The sequence below is a fragment of the Stegastes partitus genome, unplaced genomic scaffold, assembly GCF_000690725.1.
Source record: "Stegastes partitus isolate 25-593 unplaced genomic scaffold, Stegastes_partitus-1.0.2 Scaffold80, whole genome shotgun sequence".
In the NCBI taxonomy this organism is placed as follows: domain Eukaryota; kingdom Metazoa; phylum Chordata; class Actinopteri; family Pomacentridae; genus Stegastes; species Stegastes partitus.
The window spans coordinates 754,272-760,688 of record NW_007577811.1 but is presented as its reverse complement, the minus strand read 5'-3'; the positions used below and the strand labels follow the sequence as shown (position 1 = coordinate 760,688).

Sequence of the window (6,417 nt, the reverse complement as noted above, 5' to 3'; positions counted from 1 at the left end):
TGCATTGGAAAAACACAAAAAAGAAAAAAAGCCCAAATTTACAAAAATTTTATTAAAAACTCAAAAATGGGCCAGACAAAATTGTCGGCACCCTTAATTTAATATTTGGTTGTACACCCTTTTTAAGAAATAACTGAAACCAATCGTTTTCTATAACCATCAACAAGCTTCTTACACCTCTCAACTGGAATTTTGGACTACTCTTCTTTTGCGAACTGTTCCAGGTCTCTCAGATTTGAAGGATGTCTTCTTGCAACAGCAATTTTGAGATCTCTCCATAGTGTTCAATAGGATTTAGATCTGGATTCATTCCTGGCCACTTCAGAACTCTCCAGGGCTTTGTCTCCAACCATTTCTTGGTGCTATTTGAGGTATGTTTTGGGTCATTGTCCTGCTGGAACACCCATGACCTCTGACACAGACCCAGTTTTCTGACACTAGGCCCTACATTGCAGCCCAAAAATATTTTTATAGTCTCCAGATTTCAAGATTCCTTGCACACCGTCAAGGCACCCAGTGCCAGAGGCAGCAAAACAACCCCAAAACATCTTTGCTCCAACATCATGTTTGACTCTAGGTACTCTGTTCTTTTCTTTGTAGGCCTCTTTCTGTAAAACAGAAGAATGACGTGCTTTTCCAAAAAGCTCTACCTTAAGCTCGTCTGTCCACAAAACGTTCTCCCAGAAGGATTGAGGCTTATTCAGGTACATTTCTGCAAACTCCAGTCCGGCTTTTTTGTGTTTCTTTGTCAGCAGTGGGGTTCTCCTCAGTGCTTCTTCTTTTTCAGATGACGACATATGGTCTGAACTGATACTTTTGCACCCTGAGGACAGCCTGAATCTGTGTGGAAGTTGACTGAGGATGTTTATCCACCATTCTAACTATCCTGTGTTGCACTCTTTCATCAATTTTTCTCTTCCGTCCCCATCCAGGGAGATTAGCCACAGTTCCATGGGTTATAAACCTCTTAATTATATTACGCACAGTGGACAAAGGAACTTCAAGGTCTCTGGAGATGGTCTTGTAACCTTGAGATTGTTCATATTTTTCCACAATTTCCCAACACATCTTGGTGCTTCTTTCTCTTCTCCATCCTCAGGGTGACACACAGGCACGCAACAAAAAGGTTGGGTTAACTTTTATACATTCTAACTGGCTTCAGGTATGATTTCTGTATTGCCAACGCCTGTTACTTGCCACAGGTGAGTTTAGAGGAGCATCACATGCTTGTAATAAAATGATTTATCCACAGATTTAAAAGGGTGTCAACAATTGTGTCTGGCCCATTTTTTGAGTTTTGTGTGAAATTATGTAATTTTTGGCTGTTTTCTTCTGCTTGTTTGTGTTTTTTCAATGCACATAAGAAATAAACACATGTGTACCACAAACATTTGTAATTGCAACAAGTTCTGGGAGAAATGGTACATTTTCTAGACAAACTCAAGGGGTGCCAGTACTTCCGTCCATGACTGTAAATGTTCAATAATTTCATTCAGTGAATCGGCGATAATGTTCATCACTTCTCAATAACTGCATTATTGATACTACAATATTCCAATGGGACAGTATAATATTTCCACTTATGAACAATAAAAAACAAGTACTTTAGAAGGACTATACTGAACTTAAAGGGACACAAAGTAGAAAGTAAAAAAGTGGGATTTCTACCCAAGTTAAGGGGAAAAAAAAAAAAAAAAACAAGACTAAAACTAAATTGAGGGTCCCCTTTGTATGCTAATTGGCCTAAAAGCACAAACATGGTTATAAAATGGTCAGTGAACACAGGACAAGCCAAAGGATTTAAATCCACAGCCAGTCTTGTGGTTAAAAATAAAAATATATTAATTACTTTCTTACTAGTTGCCATGTAAAACCATGGTGCTTTGTTGAGTTTAATTAATTCAAATCTAATCACGACTTTAATGTTGCAAGAAAACAGTCAAGGAGGTTATTCAATGCTTACAATTAGCAAGCAGTGATAAAAAATAACAGCATGTTCTAATGACGTCCTCATTTGCACGCCGGTAAATGCTGGCAAAATGCAAGCATTATTTTATCGGCTGTCCTTATATGCAAAAAATCTGATAACGATATTGACCAAAGTACATTTTATGCCAATATCGGGCCCTATTATACAGTATATAATAATAATAATAATAATAATAATAATAATAATAATAATAATAATAATAATAACTTTATTCGTGTAGCACCTTTAAGAACAACATTTCACAAAGTGCTTTGACAGGTAGAACATAAAATACAGGTAAAATATCAGGCAGGACAGGGAAAACATGGGTAAAAACAATAAAAAGTGCATGAAAACACATGTAAATACACAATGTAAGAAAAATAAAAATGTACAGAAATAACAGGTAATTAAAAACTGATTAAAAGGATGACATCACACAAGGGGGGTTAAGAGAGAAGATGAAAAGAAAACCAAGAACAAAAATGGATTAAGATATATAGTAGTTACTCCATGGCCTCTCATTTACCATAAATAATGCTATAAGCACTCTCTAAGAGCCATACACATATATGTACAAGCAAGGCCTAATTTCTGTTGTTAGTTACTCAGTGCTTTTTCTTAATTAAAATAAGATTAAATGATAAAAAATAATAATAATAATTTCACCTATATACAATATAATAAATGCCACAATAACTGCACAAGTTTGTCAGTAACTACATTTTAAAATATTCATTTAACAGTTAAAGCAAATTAGACTGATTGTAAATAATATTATACATATCTTATAGATATTTTTCTCAGTTCACTATGGCTGTTTTATCGCAATTGCTTTGTACAATTTAATGACACCTAGTCTATGTAATCCACTTTAAATGATCAATTCTTTCGGTGGTACACATATTATTACTCCAAGCTGAACTCATGCAGCTATGTGTTGAAGCATGTATTTATTTCATAACCATATTTATTCATCTGAACAACTCCTGCAGCAACAGTGCTCAATGCCACTTAAAGCTCCACATTCCCTCCCTCTGTGCCGGAATAGTGCTGCCTTAAGCACCAAAGGACTCCTCCAGAGACGTCTATCTTGCCCTAGCAGCAGCACCTGACCCTGCGCTCCTCTTCTGTCCTCATCATAAATGCCTCGTATTCTGTGTTGTGGTTTAACTTGAGGTGTTTCATGACATTTGTTGTGTTGCCCAAACTCCTTGCTGTTTTCCCACAAACTTAACAAACCGCATCTTGGCTGTTTGACTCCATTTACGCTCTGCCAGACTGACTGACTGAGCAGCGTACCATGGCATTTACACATTACGCACTTACCCACGTGGAAGAAAAAGTAGTTCCCACCAACCGCTTGTCACCTAGTCAACATCTCAATAATTTAGTTATTTTCCACTGTGCTTCTGGTAATAATATACATTACCTCAAGTGACTGAAGTATCAAAAGTATCAATATTTTGATTTGGGAATCGATTTTAGAGCATAGAGATCTGGTTTTGGAAGTATTGATATTTCACTATTGATCCACTCATCACTAATGCAGACAGCCTCAACGAGCCAGCTAAACACTGCACAAAGCTACAGATACATTCCCCACCGCAGGCCTCTCAGTTACAATAGTCAGATTATCCATTACTGCGATCACAGTGCATCTTCCATTTGCCATTTTCCTGCATGTCCTTGTCAGAATTGTATTTGTTTACAGAGAAATGAAAGTAACGACGAGCATGTAGTCCAAACAGAGGAAAAGCACTTCTATTTTATCACAAATAAACGATAATAGCTGTTTAACGATATCGTTGGGATGACTTTGAGAGCAATCTCAGACCAGCTCCTCTGTACCTGGATATTTTTTGCCCTTTATATTTGAACGGATGCAGAGTTTATATGCACCTGGAGCACACGGTAGCTGCTCAGCGCCGATGTTTACAGAATATTAACATTGGTCAGTGTGGACACACATATCTTTAAAGTGATCTCTTTAGTTATTAGTGTGGACGGGCCATCACAGTAAAACTGGCCTGACAGTCAGAGGAACAACAGAACAACAAAAACATCACAGTGTATGCACTGTCAAATGGGGAAAAAAACATGGCCCAGACACGAAAGATAAGTCCAATTGAAATGTATTGGTTTGAAATTTGTGGTGGGGAACACAAAAAAATGAGCAATTCATGTCCCTGGATATGAATCAATAGATTAAGTTTCGTGACTATTTCACAAATTGCTGTGAGACTAGGTTGGCATAAAACATATGACAATGACAGAAACTGTTTTTTTGTTGTTGTTGTTGTTGTTTTTAACACACCACAGCATGACAGGTTTTAATATGAACAGATCAACTGAACATGAGTCACACTACATGTCAGACTATTAGACTAACTAAGAAGAAACTCTTCAGAAGAATCTGTAGTTCAAGACCCTGTGGATGTTTCTGTGGAATTACATTCATACTGACAGGTGAGTGGCTGTGAGCAATCATTATCGTACTGTCTGCTTCCAGGCTGATGAATCTTATTATAGCTGTACAGCTCTTCATTTAGAATGATGTGGAGAGATTGGTGGATTTGTTTCCTAAATATTTGCCCACGTGTGGTGCAAAGAAATACTGTGTAGCATATTCTGTTTTGTCCACCAGAGTGCAGCAGACTCCTCCCCCTTGTCTGTGTGGTATGAGTGTGGCTGCAGGGAGTTTCAACAGCCCTACTGAGAAGTTCAGCTGTATTATCACAGTGTGCTATTTATAAAAGTCCCAATTCAGCTCCACTGTTGTCCATTCTGTACATAAAAAAGAAAATCAAAAGGGGGGAAAAGGGCTGCTTCAAGTCTTTCAAATGGTAGGTACCACTCAAAGATTATCTCCTCCACCTCTAAATGGATGATGATGATGATGATGATGATGAAGTCTTGCACTGTGGCAACAATAATGACGTGTCATTTGTTTATATGTGGAATGCAATATGCTGTTTATTTGTCAGTCTTTTCATGGTCTGAGTTTCTGTTGTGGCCGTGTTGTGAAGAGGCGAAACGTGTACAGACTTACGCAGGGCCTGGATAGAGTCTGAAACAAAGTGCCGTCTGTTGTTAATTTTGTTCTGATTTCATAATTGCTGGCCCCTACAGTTTATTCCTCTCTGTTCATTCTGTCCATCTTGCAGTTGGCATGGATATTCATTTCCCTACTAGCATCAGCGCACTCTTGTTATCTGCTTCCATGTGAGTCAGTTACATCTGACTTAAAGTCCACTACTGTAGTGGGCTCTGGGCACATAATTCACCTTGCAGTAATATTGCCTTGTGTTGCTGCACTTATGTACTGTTGCATGTTTATGACAAATATGTTCTTTGTTTCTCGGGCATCTTACGGACACTGTCTCTTTAAATGCTTGGTTCCCTGTTTGTTTCCACCATGGGCTGCGCCATGTTGTTTTAGTGTAAAGTTTAGAGCTGCAACAAATGACACGTTGTGAGAAATTGCCTCTTCATCTGTTTATTGCAATTTCCACACTACGTTATTTTCGTTTAAGGTCATGTGTGCCCTTTCTGTAGTGGCTACAAGTTTGATGTATAGGCCTAGTATATGCTGTGTATTCATTACTGTTAACAAATCCATTGAAAAGACAAACAGTAATATTGACTTTGCAGTCGAAGCCTGATACGCCCTAAGCCAGAGCCCCAATGCTACCCCAAAAAAATCTAATGAAACATATCAGTGTGCTCCAGCATTGTTCAGAGTGAGATGTTGCTGCAGTAAACATGGGCACTGTAGTTTATTTTGAGGAAGTCCCACATCCCACCATCCAAGTGCTTTGAATAATTGCTAGCACACCATATCTGTTTATATTTTTATGCAATATTTATCCTGTTAACTTCCCAGCAGAACACTGTGGTGGACGGGTGAGGAAAGTTATAAGTAGCACACTTTTTGTGCTACCAGTTTAAAGCTGTATTCAAAGATAATAAATGTTTCCCACAATTCACTTGCGCCTCCCCCACCAAACCAATAGTGTGTGCACTGACAACGAAAAACTGAAATTAAAAAGTTGAAATTTGTGGTACATCCAGGGTGAAAAGTATTATTGATACCAAAATAAAACAGAGCATCCACAGATGGTTATCACAGAATCTTAACATGTGTTCAAATGGGAATCTTACACATTGGACACTCAGTATATTAACTGTTGGTAAATATGACACTCTTATCAATAAATTAGAACATTTTTATTAGAAATTGCTAGAATATTTTAAATATAAGGGAAGCTTGAAAAAGGAATGTGAGAGCAGCTGTGGGATTAAGTGACTGGCTGGCCATAGTGTTGGATGAGTTTGCATGAATGGGCTGACAGAAGTGGATTCTCAAATTGATGAGAAGCTGACTGACTGACCATTTAGAGATTGAAGAAGATGAGCATGCCATCCACTGAGGTTAGTGGCTGGCA

The 6,417-nt window shown here is 38.0% G+C and overlaps 1 long non-coding RNA gene across 1 annotated transcript in view; it reads left to right on the top strand.

The window, feature by feature from the left end:
• Positions 1-2,666: 2,666 nt before the first annotated feature.
• The window catches only part of LOC103353672 (uncharacterized), a 22,449-nt gene continuing 18,698 nt past the window's right edge, over positions 2,667-6,417 (top strand). Inside the window, exon 1 of the long non-coding RNA XR_520016.1 lies at positions 2,667-2,745. This is a non-coding gene — a long non-coding RNA (uncharacterized LOC103353672). The remainder of the gene's footprint in view (positions 2,746-6,417) is intronic.